Source organism: Chrysochloris asiatica, unplaced genomic scaffold (assembly GCF_000296735.1).
Source record: "Chrysochloris asiatica unplaced genomic scaffold, ChrAsi1.0 scaffold00019, whole genome shotgun sequence".
NCBI lineage: Eukaryota > Metazoa > Chordata > Mammalia > Afrosoricida > Chrysochloridae > Chrysochloris > Chrysochloris asiatica.
In genome coordinates, this window is record NW_006408537.1 from 28,209,378 (window position 1) to 28,220,496 (window position 11,119).

An 11,119-nucleotide genomic window follows, 5' to 3' on the forward strand; every position below is an offset into this window, starting at 1 on the left:
CAGCTTGAGAAATGCTGAGCGTGTTCTTCCTTTTTGGTTTTCTGATTCCAGATCTTTGCACTTTTTGTTGTAATATTTGGCTTTATCTTCTCAAGCTTATTTTTGAAATGTTCTGTTCAGCTCTTGTACCTCCTCATTTCTTCCATTTGCTTTAGAATCTCTACACTGGAGAACAAGTTTCAGTGTCTTTTCTGACATCTGTTTTGACCTTTTCCCTCTTTCTTGTCTTCTTAATGACTTTTTGCTTTCTTCCTGTATGATGTTCTTGATGTCATCCACAACTCTGCTGGTCTTCTATCTTTAGTGTTTAATGTATCAAATCTGTTCTTCAGATGATCTCTAAACTCAGGAGGAATATGTTTAAGGTCATATTTTGGCTCTCATGGACTTGTTTTCATTTTCTTCAGCTTTAATTTGAATTTTCATATGAGCAATTGAAAAAGTCTGGCCCTGGCCTTGTTTTGACTGATGATATGGAGCTTTTCCATCATCCTTTTCCATAGATTTAGTCAATTTGATTTCTATGTATTCCATCTGGTGAGGTCCTTGTGTATAGTCATCTCTTATGGTGTCTTAAGAAGGTACTTGAATTGAACAAATCATTGATTTTGCAGAATTCTGTCACGCGATCTCCAGCATCATTTCTATTACCAAGGCCATATTTTCCAACTACCTATCCTTCCTCTTTGCTCCCAACCTTTGCATTCCAATCACCAATGATGATCAATACATCTTGATTGCATGTGTGATCAATTTCAGATTGAAGAAGTTGGTAGAATTCCTCTATTTGGTCCTTAGTTGCTTTAGTGGTTGGTGCATAAATTTGAATAATAGTGGTATTAACTAGGCTTCCCTGTAGGTGCATGCATATTATCCTACACAGACAGCATTGTACCTCATGACTGATCTGGATTTGTTCATTTTTGACAACTTTCAATTTTCCTAGATTCATACTTTGTACATCCCATGTTCCAACTATTAGTGGTTGTTTACAGCTCTTTCTTTTCATTTTGAATTGTGCCCCATCAGGAAGGTCTCACTGGCTTTTGTCCCCCAGGCTTTACTCCATTTGTGTCATTACGGTCAACTCTACTTTGAGGCGGCAGCTCTTTCTCAGTTGCATTTTGAGCACGTTACAACTGTAGGGGCTCATTTTCTGGCACTATATCTGGCAGTGTTTTTCTGCTATTTATAAGGTTTTCAGTGACGAAGTATTTGGACATAATTCATCATCCTTCTTCCTGGTCTGTCTTCATCTAGAAATTCATATGAAACGTGTCCACCATGTGTGACCCTGCTGGTATTTAAAATACTGGTGACATAGCTTTCAGAATCACAGCAACTCACAAGCCACCACAGTGTGACAAAATTAACCATTAGGAAAATTTTAAATATATGAAAAAATTGATTAGGCAGGTAAAATATGCTGGTATAAAAAACAATATACCATAATTTTGCACAAATAATGCACACCATATATTTTTGCATACCACTGCATGTCATTTTCATAAGCACACTATAATATATGCCAATATATTTTTTACAGTTTGATTTCATTTTTTATTTTATTTTATGTCCAGTGGATTTGATGTTTTCTTTGCCTTTATGCTAGCTGATAGGATTGGTTGGCTCCCAGCACCAGACTTTCACCAGCTTACCCTAAAATCTCCATAACAACCCATCTGTTGGTAGAATTTCTTTCCTGCTTTACAAACCACTATCCTCAATGTAGGAAGAAATCACTTTTTCCACCCTGGAAGCAGCACTTTTAGAGCAGCTGGTTCCAATCCAGGAGGGGTGTCAGTCAGGCACCCTGGTTTGAAGAGGCATGACACCCAAAGGCACAAAAGGTCATAAGCCTCTCATTGGGTTGAAATGGGTCAATTGGCTGCCTGGGTACTCCTTGGGGTCTATATAGTGCGCTATCCTGACACTTAGCAATATGTGGGACTGACACCTTGGGACCCAAACTCACCTTATGAATTACCCCAATCTGCCACCGGACCATTCTGTGCTTGGTCTGTAGCAGCCCCCAACATACTAGTCTCTGGTGTAATGTGCCTGGACACAGAATAACTACAAGAAATTTTACTGCTCTCAGATCAGGCCATGAATTGTTTGTTTTCTTATTAGCAGAGTTCTATCAAACTTTATTCTTGATCAGGAACTGATGGTATTGAAAAGAGAAGTCCAAATTACTCAGAAGGCATTGATGAAAAATAAGTCTCCAGGAACGGACAGAATATGAATTGAAATATTTCAACAAACTAATGCAGCATTTTAGGTGCTCACTCAACCATTCTTAGAAAATTGGAAGACAACTACTTGGCCAACTAATTGGAAGAGATCCAGATTTATGCCCATTCCCAAGAAAGGTGATCTAATGGAATGTGGAAATCATTGAACAATATCATTAATATTACATGAAAGTAAAATGTTTCTGAAGATACTTCAAAACCGGTTACAGCAGTACATTGGCAGGGAGTTGCCAGATTTTCAAGGTGGATGAATTCAGAAGAGAATGTGGAATGAGAGATATCATTGCTGACTTACAGATGAATCTTGGCTGAAAATGGAGAATTCCAGAAAGATGTTTGCTGGTGCTATGTTGACTGGTGCTATATTTACTGGTGCTATATTGACAATGCAAAGGCTTTCAACTGTGTATATCATAACAAATATGGATATATTATGAAGAATGGGTATTCCTGAACACTTACTTGTGCTCATGAAGAACCTATACCAAGAGGCAGTTGTTGGAACAGAAAAAGGGGATATTGAATGGTTCAAAATCAGGAAAGGTGTGTGTCTGGGTTGTATCCTTTCATCATATTTATACTTTCTGTATGCTGAACAAGTAATCTGAGAAGCCAAATTATAAGAAGCAGAATGTAGTATTAGGATTGGAGGTAGACTCAACTGCTTGTAATGAGCAGACTACAGTCTTGCTTGCTGAAAGGGAAGAGGAGCTGAAGTGCTTACTGAGGAGGATCAAAGACTATATCCTTTAGTACAGGTTACACTTTAATGTATAGAAAATTAAAAATTTCACAACTGGACCAATAAATGACATGATATGGAGAAAAGATTGCAGTTGTCAAAGATTTCACTTTGCATGAATCCACAAAACAATACGTATGGAAAGTCAAGAAATCAAAGGACATACTGCACTGGGCAAATCTGCTGCAAAAGACCTCTTTGAAGTGCTAAAGAACACAGATTTCACTATGAGGAGGAAGGTCTGCATGATCCAAGCCATGATATTTTCATTCCTCTATTATTCATGTAAAAGTTGAACAACTAATAAGGAAGACCGGAGACAAATGGATGTATTTCAAATATGGTGTTGGCGAAAAATATTGAAAATACCATGGACTGCCAAAAGAACAAACAAATCTGTCTTGGAAGAAGTACTGATAAATGTTGATTAGAAGTGAATATGGGGAGAATTTCTCTCTTACACTTTGTACATGTTGTCAGGAAGGATCAATTCTTGGAGAAGGACATTATGCTTGTAAACGTTGGTGGTGATGGGTATGTGCTGTGGAGTTGGCTCTGACTCATAGCGACCCTGTACAGGGTTTCCGAGGCTGTAAATCTTTACAGGAGCAGAAAGCCTCATCTTTGTCCCGCGGAACAGCTGGTAGTTTCGAACTGCTGACCTGGTGGTTCACAGCCTGATTCGTAACAACTATGTTACCAGAGGTCCTTTGTAAAAGTTGAGGGTTGGTGAAAAAGAGAAAGACCCTCAATGAGATGAGCAGACACAGTACAGCAATAATGGACTCAAACTTCACAACTGTGAGGATGGGTATATGACCAGGCAGTGTTTCATTCTGTTGTGTCCTGGAAACAGACTCAAAAGTACTAAACAAAAGCAACAATGAAACTCAAAGCATGGGTGCTGCAGTGGATTCAGTGTTGGATTGCAACTGAAAGGTTGTTGATTCGAACCCACCAATGACTCTGAGGGAGAAAGATGAGACAGTCTGTTCTAAGATTTATTGTCTTGAAAACCTTATGGGGACAGTTCAACTCTGTCCTATGTAGGGTTGCTATGAGTCAGAATCAGCCCTACAGCAGTGAGTTTTAGTGGGACTAAACTCTAACCGTGACTTCTTAAACATGACTTATACTTTTAGTATACAAACATGATCAGAAGTCACATTTTTAGATTATTGAATGAGGGTGAATGAGGCTGAACTTTACTTCTGGAAATGTTGTGAGACCTAGATGATATATGCTTGGGTGCACTCTGCCAAACTTTTTAACGTAAGTTCATAATTTCTGCAAACGATATGTGTGTACTTGTTCTTTATGAGGACATGCTATTTGTGAAAAAATATAGTAAATGAAAAATGATCCTCCATAAAAGTATTGGTGTGAACTTTTATTTTTACAAAAGGAACAGTGATACAATAAATCACTGATTCATTTAAAATATTTTCTTTATACACTAGAACCAAAGGGAAATGAACCTTTGTTTAGCCCTGCACTGTACCAGAAACTGCACTGAATTCTTTGCATACTTTATGGACTCTTTCTATTGGAGTTCATTCTTGGTGAGCTTTCATTTTATGCAGATACAATTATTATATTTTTAATGCTATTAATTATAAATTAAACGTGAACAAATCATTTTATGTCAAGCTAAATTTCTTATACATATAGTTTTTTTCTTTTTTGAAAAATCTTTCCTTGGAGAAATGCTGAAAGTCACAGATAGAATTTTTTGAAGTCATCTTTCCTGCATCTGTTTACCTTTAAATTGAAGTGAATTATACAATGATGCTAACCATTTACATAAAGGATTCGATTTTGTAGACAAAGAACAATGAATAAGAGAAGCAAATTTTAGTTTGCTTAAGAATTTGAATTATTATTATTTATAAAACATGGAAAAAATTAGAGAGATTTTTGCTAATTGGTTGTAGGAAACCACTTGGAGCATGTCATAATATTCCTAGCATAGTAAATTTCTCTGATTTACTTATAATTAATCCTCAATAAAACACATATTTACTTCTAGGTGCAACCATTAATAACATACTTAAAAGTGGTTGACTTGTTCAATATGGGGATTTAATATGGCAGCATAGGTAAATACTTGTCACAGAGCTGACCTATAACAAAGAGCCCATATTTAGTGTTTTTTATTTTTTCTTCTTAACCCTATATTGGATGTTTATATAAAGAGAATGATATTGCTTACATGTTTGTCTCTTCTGATATCTGTAAGAATAATTCTCCTCTCCAGTGTCCTAAATTATTTTCTTTACTGCCACTGTCCCTCACTCCACCCCCAACTCCTAGGTTTATAAGTAAGATTATGAGTGAGCTTCAAAAAGCTTATGGGAAAATTGAATTAAACAGTTATGGAAATTGTTTTCATGAGTCTTTTGAAGCCCTCAAATATATCTTTCTAGTCTTTAACAAACACACAAACAGCAATCTTCCTCTGATCCTACGTTTTTCTTGAGTTACTTTTGAGTTAACTCTTTACCTCTTTATATAATTTGCAACTCTTCTTCATAAACAACACTTCCTTTTCGTGTCTACAAATAAGCTTTGACCACCACCACGCTGTTGAAATTGCTCTCTGCAAATCTGCAATGGCCACTTAGTGGCTGTTTCCATCTTCATCCTCTCCACATCATTGAATCCTTGGAAGCCTTCAGGATGCGCTTTGCTGCCTCATTCTTGTGACACCATGCTCTGTATTTTGTCTTTCCAAAGACTGCCTTTAAGATAAAGAATTCAAATGAAATAATCAATTTTATATCCTTTTTACATTACTGGCTGTTTCTTCATCTTATTCATTCAATATAGTTATTCAATCACTTAACATAAACTGATTAAACCCAGTCTGCTTTTCTAGAGTTATTGTTAAGTACCATGGAGTTGGTTCTGACTCATAGCCATCCTGAATAGAGTTTCTGAGAGCACTTGGTGGGTTTGAACAACTGACCTTGTTGTTAGCAGTTCAGTGCTTATCCTACAGAACCACAGCAAGTCTCTCCTTCTTAAAGTGGTGATGATGTGCCGTGGAGTCTATTCCCATTCACAGCAACCTTGTAGAGGGTTTCTGGGGCTGTAAATCTTTACTGGAGCAGACAGCCTGATTATTTTCCCTAAGAGTGGCTGGTAGATTAGAACTGCTATAACCCACTATGCTATCAAAACTCCTTCTTTTCTAGATTGATGGTGGTGGTGTGCCTTGGAGTTGGTCCAACTCATAGCAACCCTATTTAGAGTTTTTTTTACCGGAGCAGAAAGCCTCATCTTTCTCCCATGGAACGGCTGGTAGTTTCAAACTCCTGACCTCGAGGGTACAGCCCAACTCATAACCACTACGCTATCAGAGCTCCTTTCCTTTCAAGTGTAATCTATTTTGAACTTCAGCATGCATCAGAATCACCTTGAGTTGCTGTTAAAACACAGATTTTGGGGGACCAGTGTTTCTGATTCAATAGGTCAGGGGTATGACCTGAAGATGTACATTTACCACAAATTCCCAGGTAATGCTGGTCTAGGAACTACACTTGAAAATTCCCATTGAAGGTATTTAAAATGGCATGCTGGTTTAACTTAAGCTTATTAAGTGTTTATTTCTTTCTCTTGTCCTTCTCTTTTTCCTCCTCCATCTGCTCCTTATGTCTCCTTCCTCCATTTCCTCCTTCTGCTCTTTCTCCTCTTCCACCCTCTCCTCCTTCCCCTTTTGTTCTTCTATTTTTCTTTTTCTTCCTTCCTTTCACCGTCTCCTCTCCATCTTCCTTCTCTCCTTCCTACTGCATAGACTTCTGCTTTTTTTTTGGCTTTTATAACCTAGAAGTCTGATTTTTTTCATCACTTAATTAAATGAATCGTTCTGAAATTTCACTACTTATTATTTTATAGAATCTTTGTTTTCAAATATAGCTCAATCTAGTTGCTGTTGTTAAGTGCTGTTGAGTAGGTTCAGACCTACAGCAACCCTTTATAGGGTTTCCAAGGAGTGGCTAATGAGTTAGAACCACCCACCATGAGGTTCAAACTGACTTTGCAGTCCAGCGCATTATCCAACAGTGCCATCCCAGTTCAATCTAGTGTACTATTTGAAATCTATGTCATGCTTAGGTCTTAAATGCATGAAACTTGTCAATCAAGAGAAATGAAAGTGAAGATTTGTTATGTTTAAGTGGCATGATTTGAATTTTAGCTGTTGGATCAATTTGCTTGATTATTTAAAAATGTCCTTTGAGTAAAAATGGCAAAACTTATGAATAATGAAATTATAGAAATCACAGAGCATGATCCATTTTATTATTTTGTACACTTGAACAAAAAGAAGTTAAATGATAGTCTCAAAATTACACAGCTAGTTATTGTTAGTTTGAAGAAATTTTTCAGGATTCCTCACTGGGTACATTTCCCACTTGATCACAAATTCTTTTACTATAATAGCAATTCAATTTATGGTCGGGGATAAAATTTAGTTCATTGTTGGACAGGAGAATGGCAGAACCAGAAGTATTCATGGATTCCCGTATCTAGGATTATTGAGTCTCCACTCTGCCAATGTGGAGACCTCCAACTAGGTAAAATATCCAAGTAGGTAAAATACCATGAATATAATGATTTTCCCTATAATCCAACGGGGCAATTTTTGGACCCTTAATATTGTTGGTGGACTATTTGTGTGGCACTGTAGGATAAGCACTCAACCACAGGTGGGTTTGAATTGCAAGGGCAGCAGTTCAAACGCTCCAGTAACGTCTTTGAAACTCTATACAAGGTCACTGAGTTAGAACTGACTTGCCAGCACTTAACAACAACAATATTGATGGTGGAAAATTTGCACTTATCTTTGCTATTCTGATTGTGACCATAACTGTTGTCAAAAAAATAATAACACTGTGAAGCAGAGCAGTGTGTGAAACATGCATGTGATTGTCAAATGGAGAATACAGAATATTTTAAGCTAATGAGAATTTTCACTTCCTTGGGTGACCTGTTTGTTCTCTGCGCCAAAAGGCCTCCAAGAGGCTACAGCTGCTTTCATTTTGTAACTTCAGATGGGAAGTATGGCCCCTGCAGCAGCTGCCGAGTCCCTGCCTTCCCCCTCTCCCCCACTTGTCCTGCAGATTACTCAGGAGAGGGGCTCTTTAATCTCTAGGCCTGAGGAAAAAAAATGTTAAGGAAAGAAATGGGGACATAGAATTCCTGGAGTGAGCCTCAGGGACACAGCAGGTGGTGACTAAGAAGTCACAGCAAAATCAAGGAAAAGGATACAGATTTTTTTTTTTCCTAGGCTATGCGTGATTAGCAAAGTACATGTGGGTTACAGCTGTCCCTTTAGTGTAGACCATGTTTTTCTTCTCCAAGAATGAAGGCGGCTTGCCATCTATTGAACTTGGAAGATACTCTTGGCAGATCATTTTGTTATAAGCTAGATATCTCCAGTTATGCTTTATTTTTATTCTGCTCTAAAACCAGCTCCATCCTGCATAGTCAATTCAGAAAGCTCTTTTAAAGTTTGCAATAGGAAATGAAGTTTCTTTTCTTTCCATATACTGTTTTTACTTTATAAAATGTGGTCTTTATTAACTCTTGGACAGTGCCTCTCTCTGCATTGCATGACTCTCAAGAAGACCTGCTGGTGGTGATATTTGTCTGTCATTTTGCTTCCAAAATAAACTCACTGGGTATTGAAGCAGAGGCAGAATGGATAGGACAAAACCTAATACCAAAGAACAAACAGCAGAAGCAGTAGCTGGCTCTGTAAATAATTTTTAGAACACCAAATACACTGGGAATTTTTAAGGGTGATTGATGATAAGACAACCAGCAGATTACTGCCAGGACAGATCCATTCTTGACCTTCCTTAACTGTGATATCACTAGTGAAGGACACTGCCTCCAATATGCCGTATCTATAAAATAAGGATGAAAGAAACCTGATTGCTTTAAATGATGACCCTTTTTATCTATTGCCTGTAGGGTGCTTAGTTTGTTTGCATCCTGCGTATATTACCTTCTGGATCACCAAGTCATTAAGATGAAGTAAACATATAGATTTCTCTGATTTATAAGTTTTCATAAAGCTAGTTATTATGTCATCTTCATTCATGGCATATACCATCCAAATATCTTTAACATTAATTTTTGTTTTCATCCAAACTCTACAAATGGAGTCAATGTGGTAGCAAAATTTCTTTTTTGGGCAAGTGAAGGTAGAGATCTGGAAAATTTGCTCTGGTATTTCGTCTAAAACTTAAAAAAAAAGATCAACCTAAATAAAAATTTCAATTGAGTTTTGCATAACACCAGTATTTTTCTTGCTAGATGTTTGTTCTAGGTAACAGGAAGGTGTATAGGGCTTTTGTGAGTTTGTAGCATGATACCTAACAGAGTTCAAAGACATTGGACACTTTTAGTTTTTCAAAGTAGCATATTTATGATTTTGTGCTAAAAGAATCCAAGGAGGACTGCAATTCTTTGCATTTTGTCATGTCAGAGATAAACCATAGACTGTAGTAGCTCTGGTCTGCCCTTAAACTCTGCAGTCTGCCTTCCCCCTGCAGTCTGATGACTTCTTTCTCCACACTCCAAGCCCCAGATCATTTGATGACAATCAGTTACCCAAATCCACTGTACTACCCAACTGGCTGGAACCTTGGTCTAAAATGTTGTTTTGCACTTTCTTCATTTGGTTAACTCTTACTGATCCTTCTAAAAGTCACTTGAATACCATCTGTTCTCAGAAGCTTCCTTTGATCTATTGCCCCTCTAGCCCTCTCCCATGTGTTTGCATAGCACCACCTGCATTAATAATATTTGCTTCCTTATGTCCATTCTCAATTAGACAGAATTCTTTAATGACAAAAAATGTATTGTATTAAGAGCATATATACAAAATCAAAACTTACATCACTCTCAATGAAGAAAAACTGAAAGCCTTCCCTCTGTGAACAGAGGGAACCAGAAAAGGATGTCCTTTGTCAATATTCCTATTCAATATTGTCTTGGAAGTCTTAGTGAGACTTATTTGTCAAGATAGGGAAATAAAAGACATCAGAATTGGCAGAGAAAAAATAAAACTCTCTCTATTTGCAGAAGGTATGACCCTATAATAGAAAACCCCAAAGACTTAGTAAAAAGCTACTAGATCTCATTGGAAGATTAAGTAAAGTGGCAGGATATAAGATCAACACATAAAAATCAGTTGGAGTCCTCTATATAACAATGACAGTACTGAAAAAGACATTAGGAAAGCAATACCATTTACAATAACTGCTCAAAGGATGAAATATCTAGGAATACATGTAACCAGAGAAACAAAGGACCTATACAAGGAAAACTACAAAACACTACTATAAGAAACCAAAAGAGGCCAACAAAAATGGAAGAATATACCATGCTCCTGGATAGGAAGACTTAACATTGTGAAAATGTCAATACTGTCCCAAGCAATTTACTCATATAATGCAATCCCAATCCAGATTCTAATGACATTCTTCAAAGAGATGGAAAAACAGCTACAAACTTATATGGAAAGGAAAGAGACCCAGGATAAGCAAAGCACTGCTTAAGAAGAAGAATAAAGTTGGAAACCTCTCACTCCTTGATTTCAAATGTTACTACATGGCTACAGTGGTCAAAACAGCCTGGTACTGGACTAATGAAAAATACATAGATCAATGGAACAGACTCAAGAATCCAGAAATTAACCCATCCACATACAGCCAACTGATTTTAGACAAAGTGCTTAAGTATATAGCACGGGGAGGAGACAGTCTGTTAAACAGATGGTGCTGTCAGATCTGGAAACCGATAAGCAAAAGATTGAAGCAAGAGTTTTACCTCACATCTTATACAAAAACCAACTCAGCATGGATTAAAGACCTAAATGTGAATCCCAGAATTATAAAGGCCATCAATGAAAAAATAAGGACAAATGAAAAGACTCTAATACAGGGCATACACAAACAAAAGTAGACAAAATAGATGATTGGGACATACCAAAAATTAAAAACTTATGTGTTTCAAAAGATTTCACCAAAAGAGGAAAAAGGATACCACAGAATGGGAAAAAAATGTTTTGCAATGACACATCAGACAAGGGACTCATTTCTAAAAT